Source organism: Lathyrus oleraceus, chromosome 1, assembly GCF_024323335.1.
Source record: "Lathyrus oleraceus cultivar Zhongwan6 chromosome 1, CAAS_Psat_ZW6_1.0, whole genome shotgun sequence".
Classification (NCBI taxonomy): domain Eukaryota; kingdom Viridiplantae; phylum Streptophyta; class Magnoliopsida; order Fabales; family Fabaceae; genus Lathyrus; species Lathyrus oleraceus.
Window position 1 is genome coordinate 4,276,659 of NC_066579.1, and position 10,540 is coordinate 4,287,198.

A 10,540-nucleotide genomic window follows, 5' to 3' on the forward strand; every position below is an offset into this window, starting at 1 on the left:
TACACTTGAACAGTCTCTGCACTATGTCCTAAATAGGCCAAGTTGGGTTAAATATTCTACGGTTCTCATCTTCTCGGACCCCAAATCAGAGAAAGTAATGTCTAACCACAAATAACTTGTGTGACAACAATAACTCCAAAAGGGTATCCACTGAGTAGATGTGTTTCAAGCCAACTTGTTAAGGACTACTCTGCACAAGTCGAACATGACTATACCATCCTCCTATCTTAATTGCACTCAAGTTTGTGTTAGAACTTATCTCACCACTCAAAGATCACCAAACACAACAAGCAGATTATATCACACAAACAAATATACAAACATCAAATATACAAATACATACACATAAAAAATTAGGCTAAACCCACTGGAGACTACTCCCCAGCAAAGTCGCCACTTAATTTCTATAGCGGTAAATTCACGACCATTAAGTTATGGATAAGCTTAACGTCAATAAAATCAGAGTCGCCACCGCGCTTTTATTGTTTCCAAAGGAAAGGGGAAAAAGTATGAACAAAACCCAAAGATAAGAAAATTTCAAATTAAAACTAATAAAATTCCAGAGATTACAGGTAAGGGGGTTGGTTACACAGAGGGAAGGTGTTAGCACCCAAAGTGTCCTAGGTACTCCTAGGGAACCCTTTTTTATGTGTGTATGTGTTTTTGGTATAAAATATGTTTTAGAAAAATAGAGTGTGGGGATGAGAAAAGAATTCATTGATTATATTTTTGTGTTTGACAAGACCTTCGGACTTGTGCCTACGTACCAACATAAAAATGAGCGATCAAAACGCCGTAGTTCGTGGTATCAATTTCAAAATGAGCGGATTGCTTTTAACAAAATTTAAATTTAAAAAGAGGCACAAATGGTCTAAAAGAGTTTGAATGGGTGTTAGTTCATTTTGTTTTTTTTTGAAATTTTAAGTCAATATGGTTAAGTTCATTTACAAGTTTGATTTAAGAAAAGATTTTTAAAATGCAATGGCATAAGACCAAAGTTTCTAATTTGCAAAAGAGTCTAAGTTTAGAAATCACAAGCAAATAAGGTTTTTGTAAAGGGGGAGAGATTTTAAATTTAATAAATGGGAGGAGATGAAGAGACTAATCCTAAGCATAAAATTTAAAAGTTAAGAGTTGAAAAGATCTGACCAATGGGATGCAATCCAATAGACAAAAATGTCATATAGAAACCAACTCTTACTTTGGAATTTAGACTCAAGCAATATCAATAAGCAAGTAGCATTATGAAGAGCAAGGCATCAAATAAAGATATCCACATCCAAGCTAGCAACTTTATAGTCTTCTTCTTAATCTTCCCATGTATCAGATGACATACTCCTTGAATGGCTCAGAATAAGGCATTAGACACTGGTTCAAAGTAATATTTGCATCAAGACCATGTAGTAGATGAATTCATGTAGATACTTGCATCAGATGAAAGCTCAAATCACAATAGCTTGGCTACAAAAATATTGGCATTGGCCAAGTCCTTTTGCATAGGTGTAGCCTAATTCTAAGTCCAAAGCTCAGATCAAATCCAACAGTCCATACAAACATTTTTTATGGTTATTGTTGTTTATTAGGTATTTTAAGGTCCTAAGACCACAAACACAAACAAGATACACAAACAAATATGTACAATCACAATGTGTGGCTCAAGTGAGCAAAGTGAAAATAACATAAACATAAACAAGTTAAATGATATGTAAAATGGCAAATGGAATGGTAAATGACTTGAATTTAAATTGCATAAAGTAAATGACTTGAAATTAAAAGAAATAATAATAAAAGTTAGTCATATGTTAGTTGATTAGATGTTAGTGAAATTTTGCTTTTCAATTAATTAAGCCATTCTTTGGAGAACACTCAACCCTCTATTCACAAGCATGGATCCTTGAACCAAGACATCTTCCACAGGAAGGAAAAAAGGCCAAGTTTCCATACAATACTATGAAAGGGGGGAGACTTACAATCTCACTTACTAGAATGTTATGCCTTTGGGTCACAATTTAGCGTTATATTAAGCAATCGTAATTGGACTTATATAGAAGTCACAACTATCTGAGGCCAGACAATAGAAATTTTGGTGTTAATGCATGTTAGAGATATGGTATATTGTACCATTCTCCTAAAACATACCACACACAAAAAGAAAATGATCAAAGGATTGACCTAATCTCATCTATACTTGTATTGGTTCATCTAACATGAATTTATTGATAAACCAATTAACCTTAGGATATTGAGACTTCATTGGTCAATGAAAGGGATGAGATAGAATAAGATTGAAGATGAAGAGGGAGGGGAGATGAGACAAACACAAATTGGTCATGGGAGGAATTTTATCAAATTAAAATCATTCATTTTGGGAGATGAAATGTACATTTTATCAATCCCCTAAGTCCAATGATTTTAATCCAACAAAAGTCAAATCAATCTTGACCAAGGCCCAAACACATATTCAAACTTCACAAGTCAATAAAAATGGCTTAACATAATTTTCACACAATTAATCAATTAAAAATCAAATTAAATACATTTAAATTAAATTATGTTTGATCAAAAACCTAAAACCTCTTCAAAACACCAAATATATGGCCAAGAGATTTATCATAGGTCAAATAAGGTCAAAGGACCTTGGGCAAAAAATTCCATTATTTTTGAAAAGTCAGAAGTATTTTTAAACAATTAAAAATATGCATAAAAACAATTAATTCATGAAAAATATCAAAATTAATCCAAAAAGTAATTTTAATTCAGAAAAAGAAAGAGGAAAATATTTGAATTTTTTTGGTGAAAGCCCCATATTTTTTGGATTAATAATGAAATTAATATGAATTAATTAAAAATAAGCAATTAAATGAAATAATCAGAAATTAAAAAAAAGTACCATCTAATCTCCCTCATTAATTGAGGTGGCAGATCAGATGGTGAGAAACGTGCGTTCCACATGTACCTTGGTCAACTGAAACACATGCGTGGTATTCAAAAGCAACGTCCAAGATTAAAACAATTTAAATGGATCATATGGCTGAGATGTATGACGACACATCACCGGAGCCAGGGCTCCGGTCTTCTTCTCCGGTGGACCTCACCAGATTGGTCCACCATCAACCATCGGAAAATGAAAAGGAAAGACATGGATTTAAAGAAAAAATGCTTAGGAGCTCGAATCTGGCCTCAATTTTGTCCAATTCCAAGTATATAAAAAGATACAAATATTTGAATTTTAAGGATCATGAACTGAGTTGCTTCAATTTGATCTCAAAGCAACTCAATCTTCTTGCCTACATTGATAGGACTTCAGACAACCAAAAATCACAAAGAATGGTGAAAAATTGAGGGAGAATCGAAGAGAAGAAGTTTTTGAAAAATCATCTTCAAGTTGATCTGATTCTATTTGATCTTGATCTGGATTTGATTGCTTTCTCTTCCTCTTGCTTGTAGAAGTCAATTGAGATGAAAAGGGAAGTGAATTTTTGGAGTTTGAACTTCCAAACAGGAGATGAAGTTCAAGCTCGATTTCAAGAGAAACCTTCAAAAATTCTATGGCAGTGAGGGTTTGAGTTGGTCTAGCAAAGCTTGAGCAAGGTGTTGATGAAGTTTTGATCATAATGCACTTCTATTTATAGGCTATAGGATTGATATTTGCACACTTCCAATTTTGCCAAAATTTGAGTTTCTCTCTTGCATCGATGCATGGGTGTGCACTAGGTCCATGAGATGATGTAATCTGATCCATAGTTCAATATCCATCATGCTGAAATCATGTTATAAGTTCATGCAAATATATATGAAAAATGGAAGTTGAAATTATCCAAATGGTCCCTTAACTTACACCCATGTGCAAGTCTCTCATATTATGGCCAATTGAGATGATTTTGGACTTTTTGAAAATGTAAGATCAAGGGGAACAATTTTCATGTTGAAGACGTTTTCATTTGAAGCTTGGATCATGGTGAATCTTAAGGTGGAAGTTTGGAAAATCAAACATATTTGAAAATTTTCTAAGTCCCAAGTCAAATGTTCACTCCTTCCACCTTGAATAACTTTTTCTATAGATTTCAAATGAGAAACGTTCCTTCATCAAAGATGTAAATATTTCAAAACTCTTCAATTTGGTTACAAATTTGACCTCATTTGGATTTGGCATGAAAGAATTATGCATTTTAGAAGTTAAGGAAAATCACTTGTTCAATGGTAGTGGCCCAAAATGACCTATAATGTTTCCTCTTGGCACATGTATTTGCAAGTTGAATTTGAACTTCCTCCAAACATCAAAGTTGAAGTAGACATATTGAGTTTGATTATGGAATTTTAATGTCTTTCATCTCATAATAATTGAGCAAGTTATGGTCTTGGGAAGTTGACCTCCAAACTAGGGTTCAAACAAAATTACCTATAGTCTTTCATCATAAAAAAATGACTTTCCAAGCAAAACTAGATCTATAATTAAAAATGAAAGTTGTTTGGAATGTCATTTAGAGTAACGTTTCTCTTAGAATCATTTTCATATGACAAAAATTGCAGGAGATAGGGTCTAGGGAACCCCAGTTTTGACCAGTCGACTTTCTCTGGCAACTACCATGAACCAACTTGCTAGCTTGACATTCTCTTGACCTTTGGGACTCATGGAGGATATATATGCATAAAATTATTTAATGTGAAGTATCCCTTGAAATGTTTGATCAATTGTTGATGAAACTTGTTGAAGAAGTCACACAAGATACCTAGATGAATTAGGGTTTCCAATGCAAATAAACTTCAAACTTTTGATGATTTCTTGATTAAAATGATACGTGAAGACCATAAGGATCCATATATGATGCTTAGAGCCAATGTAAACCAATTATTGATTGAGATCCTTGCATTGAGGGTCTTAAACCCTAGACATGAGCTTGATAGAGCGTAGGTGAGCATGCACACTACCTACAAAAGCAACAAACTATACATTGGCATATTTTTGGTATTTTGGCCAGTAAATAATGAAAAAAAAAGTATGATACAATCAAATCATGCTTGGTGATCTCTCCCCATGCAAACCCAATGAATGAGGGGTAAGAAGGATGCCAAGGTGTAGTCCCAATGCTAATGCATATGATGAGATAACATGAGGGATCTCAGGGTCCAAATTGGGGTCTTACAGACTTGAACTCATTCAATTTTCTAAGGCTGATTGGTGTGGAGACAAAGAATGGTACAAGGCCAGTCCAATCAATCCGGAGGTCTCGTTCTAATTTAAAAAAAGGCCTAAATTTATTTTTAAAAATGAAATTATAATAATTAAAAATGACTCATCAAAAGTATAATTATATATTATTTAAAAATAGATTTAATTATTATTATTTTGACTTTTGATCAATCTCATCATTATATGTATTGGATTTTTATTATAGCATGATTTAATTCATTGAATTTTTATGATAACATTTTTTATGTCTAATAATATTAATGGGAAAAAATTGGACCTTCCAAAATCTGGGGTCTCCCAAAATTTGGGACCTTTTGCAGTAGAGCTTGCTACTCATGTACAAGGTTAGCCCTTGATTGATAGGAGGATCACAAGTGGATACTTTTTTTATGTTCCTATGGCCACATGTGTTATGGTTCTCAAAGAAGCAAAAAGTGATGGCCTTGTCTAGTTATGAGTATGAGTATATTTCATGTGTTTCTGTATCTTATTAAGAAAATTGGCTTTAATCCTTCTTGAAAGATTTGATGATCAAGCTAGAATAGCCAATCAAGCTACAAATAGATAACAGATCAGCTATTGCTCTAGCTAGGAATTCGATTGCACATAAGAAGAGCAAACATATAAAAACAATATTCCACTTTCTAAGAGATCAAGTCACAAAGAGAAAGCTTAATGTTATGTACTACCCTATAGAAAAACAAGTGGATGATGATTTTACCAACGTAATAAAAAATGTTTCACGCCGGCCAAAGACCCGGGACCCACTACTTCATGCCAACCAAAGATTCAATAACACGAAGTCTATTATCCAACTTGACACGTCAGGACTAAGGTTTAAACACCTTTATAAAGGGATTTTTAGGTACATAATTTCTAATCTACATTTTCACTGCCATTGTCTTGAGCCCTAAACAGACTTTAGTATTGGAGTGCTAACCATGCAGGTATCCCCTAGGTCCACCATGTCAGAGATAGAAAACACTGTTTAACGACATCGCACCAAGACCGATACCTCTGGTTTAAGAAGATCGTGATTGCAACCTTTGGTCCACAGTGTCATATCGATGTAGTGCATCGGAAGCTTCGCTTTGTCGTAGTTTCCACAATCCTCATCATCTCTGGTTTCGCAATAGAATAATGGCACCATCTATGGGAATCGACTTCCGGTTCTTACAATTTCCACGATTACATATTCGAACCTCAGATCTGAACGCCGAAAGCGTCTTAGGAAAAGAAATACGAGTGTCAAGAATCCAAAATCTCATATATGTGTTGTTTGGAGCCATTGAACTCTGATCTGATGTTGAACAAGCGATTACGCCGACTCTGAACCCCCATGAAATAACACCAACAGACACCCCAGGGTCGAGATCCAGTTTGGTAACATTCTGGTCAACTAAAGGTATAGACCTCAAGAGCATAAGGAAACTCTGTCGGTAGACACCTTGAGATCTAGATTAGGATTCACAAATCTGGGACTGATCAAGTCCCATTTCTCCCTCAACAAAGTGAAGTTATAGTTCGACCCTTGCCAAGCACACATTCAAGTAGGTGTCGTCAAATTTGAGCCATAGTCCACCTCGAGCTCGGACAAGAGCGAAAGAAATTGCGCCCATGAGATGAGGTGGCACCAACATTGCCATGGCCGACCAATGTCAGATGTCTCATTACCGTAAAGATCTCACGCCAGAGAAGTCTATGACACCCCGACTCTGTTCTCAAGGAAAAATTATAAGGGTCTCTGTGGTTAGAGTCTGGAAGAGGGGCGGCTAGCGTCTGATGGAACACGTTAGATATAACTACCCAGGAGATTATGCAAGCTACAAGGCCAAAAGTACGTCAGAGGATCTTCGACCACTACAAATTCCGATCATAATCCCTTTATCACCAAATAATTCCAAGAAAATCGGTTCACTTCAACCCCGAAAACTAGAGGCCGGACAACTCACCAACCAAAGGCCCGACCCTCCAGATCAGGCGACCATCCAGCCACACGATCAACATATCTGAGGTCGAATGTTCGATATACACTTGCGGTCGACTGCAAGATTTAATTAATATAATTTTAAATTAATTCTATAATAGTGATATATATATATATATATATATATATATATATATATATATATATATATATATATTATATATATATATATATATATATATATATATATATATATATATATATATATATATATATATATGCTCTTGATCTTTTGCTTTCTGCCTTGTCCTTCTTTTGGATAGAAAAAATGTGAATGCTCATAGCAGGGTACCAGGGAATAAGTGTAAGAACAAATTCAGTATCTAAAATTCATCTCTAAGATTTTGATGATGACAAAGGATGAAACAAAATGGTACCCTAACAAAATTTATCTAAGTATGCAGGACTCTAATAAAAAAGAAGTCAGATAGACATTCATCAGATATAGACACAAGTTCGAAATGACCACTTAGAAGGTACTCAAGCAGAAGCTCTGACTCTGATTAAAGGAAGTGTACAAAGAGAAACAAACAAAAGAGACATAAGATACTCTGAAGCGGAATAGCACACTCTAGGATCTGAAGCTTTTAGACTCTGACGTAATCAATCAGGAAGACATCAAGAACCTCTGAAGACAGTCAACTGTAAGCAACTATCTGAAGATATACTTGTAGAACAAAAACTCGGATATCTGAACATTTTGATTTAGAAATGATCTCTAAAGACTTAAGTATGAAGACTTTCACTTGTGGCAAGAATCTAATTTTGGAACAAAGTTATAGCGCCCCAAAACTGCTTTGGAAAGAACACAGAGATTAATGACATTAATCAACCATCATTGCCAAAGATCCTTTCATTCAACAGTCTCCTCATCACCCCTATATATAGGATGGATCACTTCACTCAGAAAACAATGAAAAACACACGAGAATACAAAAACTACTTTCATACCTTTTACTCATTCTCTTTTTCACACGAGTTGCTGCTCTAAAGCATGAACATTTCTATTGCTCTTACTTTGTGTAATTTCTGCTAACCTAGAAGCACTAAGCATTACTGTAATTCTACTTAATTATTGAATTCTCCTCAAGTGGCTTGTGAAGTCTGTAAACTTGAGAGGGATAAGAGATCTTTATCGTCTTAGACGATCATTGTTATAATCTTTCAAGATTAATGGATTAAGTCCTTATTGAAGGCGAAATCACCTTGGCCGAGTGGACTGGAGTAGCTTTGAATTTCAAGCGAACCAGTATAAAAATTACGTGTTGATATCTTTTTTTTTTCGAGTGTGTTTTATTTCCAAAAAGTTTTTATCATCAGTTAAAGCAATTCAAACCCCCCTTTCTTGTTTTTCTCTTCCTTCAATAGGTATCAGAGCTTCGGCTCTGTTATTGATTTTCTAATCAAACACTTAATAGTGTAGAGAGATCCAGCATGAGAAAAACACTATGGCTAACACCAATGAAAGAGACAGTTACAATGCTAAACCTACAATCTTTGATGGAGAAAAATTTGATTACTGGAAAGACAGAATTGAAAGTTTCTTTCTGGGTTATGACACTGATCTATGGGACATAGTTACTATTGGCTATATACCTCCTGTATCTGATGATGGTATTGCTATTGCTAGAAACAAGATGACAGATGATCAGAAGCGTGACTTCAAGAATCATCACAAAGCCAGAACAATATTACTGAATGCCATTTCCTACAATGAATATGAAAAGATCACCAACAGGGAAACTGCCAAAGAGATACTTGACTCCCTGAGGATGACTCACGAAGGAAATTCACAAGTCAAAGAGACAAAGCCTCTGGCTCTAATTCAGAAGTATGATGATTTCAAGATGGAGGACGACGAAGCTATAGAGGTAATGTTTTCTAGATTTCAAACTTTGATTGCATAACTCAAGGTTCTAAACAAAGGCTACACAACTGCAAATCATGTCAAAAATATTGTCAGAAGCCTGTCAAAGAAGTGGAGACCCATGGTCACTGCATTAAAATTATCAAAGGATCTGAACAACATAAGCCTAGAATAACTTGTCAGCTCCCTCAGAAGACACGAGATAGAACTTGAGGAAGATAAGCCCCAAAAGAAGAACAAATTTGTAGCCTTGAAATCCAGATCTGAGAGACGTAAACCAGAAAGGAAAAAAGCCCTCCAAGCTGAAGAAGAAGACAATGACGACTCTGAAAAGGAAGACTCTGACGATGAAGAAGAGTTATCCCTTCTGACAAGAAGAGCGAAATAACTCTGGAGAAAAAGGAACAACAACTTCAGAAGACCAAGACCCAAGGGAGATCACTCAGAATCAACTTCTAGAAGAAAATCAAACAAAGAAGTAACATGCTATGAATGTAAAGAAACAGGTCATTACAGAAACGAATTCCCAAAGCTCAAGAAAGAAAGCTCCAGAAGAGAAAGTTTCAAGAAAAATTCTTTCAAAACCAAGAAGGGACTCATGGCCACCTGGGACGACACTGAATCTGATTCCTCTGAATCAGACTCTGAAGAACATGCAAATGTGGCATTCATGGCTACCACATATGGAAAGTCATCAGAAAGAGAATCTGATCCTAAAGAGGTATTTTAAGATCTTTCTCGCTCTGACCTTGAATCATGCCTCTCTGAATCTCTAAACTCATATCATAAACTTAAACAAAAATTGAAATCATTAAAAATGGTCATTGAAGGAACCATTGAAGAATGTGATAAGCTTGAGATAACAGTTTCTAAATTAAAGGATGATATTCTGATTCTGACAAGAGAAAAAGAATCCACAAATAAACAATGTTTAAAACTTGAAGAAGATTTATCTCAAGCCCCACAAACTTCCAATATAATTATATATGAATATGAAAAAGCTTCTCAAAAGTTTCTGAAAAATGGGATAGAAAGAAGCAGAATGGCTTCTATGATTTATGGAGTCAGTCAGAATAAGAAAAGAGGAATAGGATATGATTCTAATGAAGACAAACACATATCTTCTGCAGATGACAAAGCTAAATCCCCATTTTCTTATCATTACACACATGCACAAACACAACATTTTACTAATGCTAGAAAACCCAAAGTCTTAAGAAACTCTGGGAGAACTAATCACAAAGGACCCAAAAGATTATGGGTACCAAAGGATAAGATAATCTATGGTGCAGATATCCTATGCAGCAGAGCTAAGACACCAATCATGGTACCTGGACTCTAGGTGCTCACGACACATGACGGAAAGAAAGCATATGTTCCAAAGCCTGGAACTTAAGGATGTTGGCTTCGTAGGTTTTGGAGGAAATCAGAAAGGAAGAATCAGAGGCTTCGGAACTATTGGTAATGGATATCTTCCCTCTATATCTGATGTTCT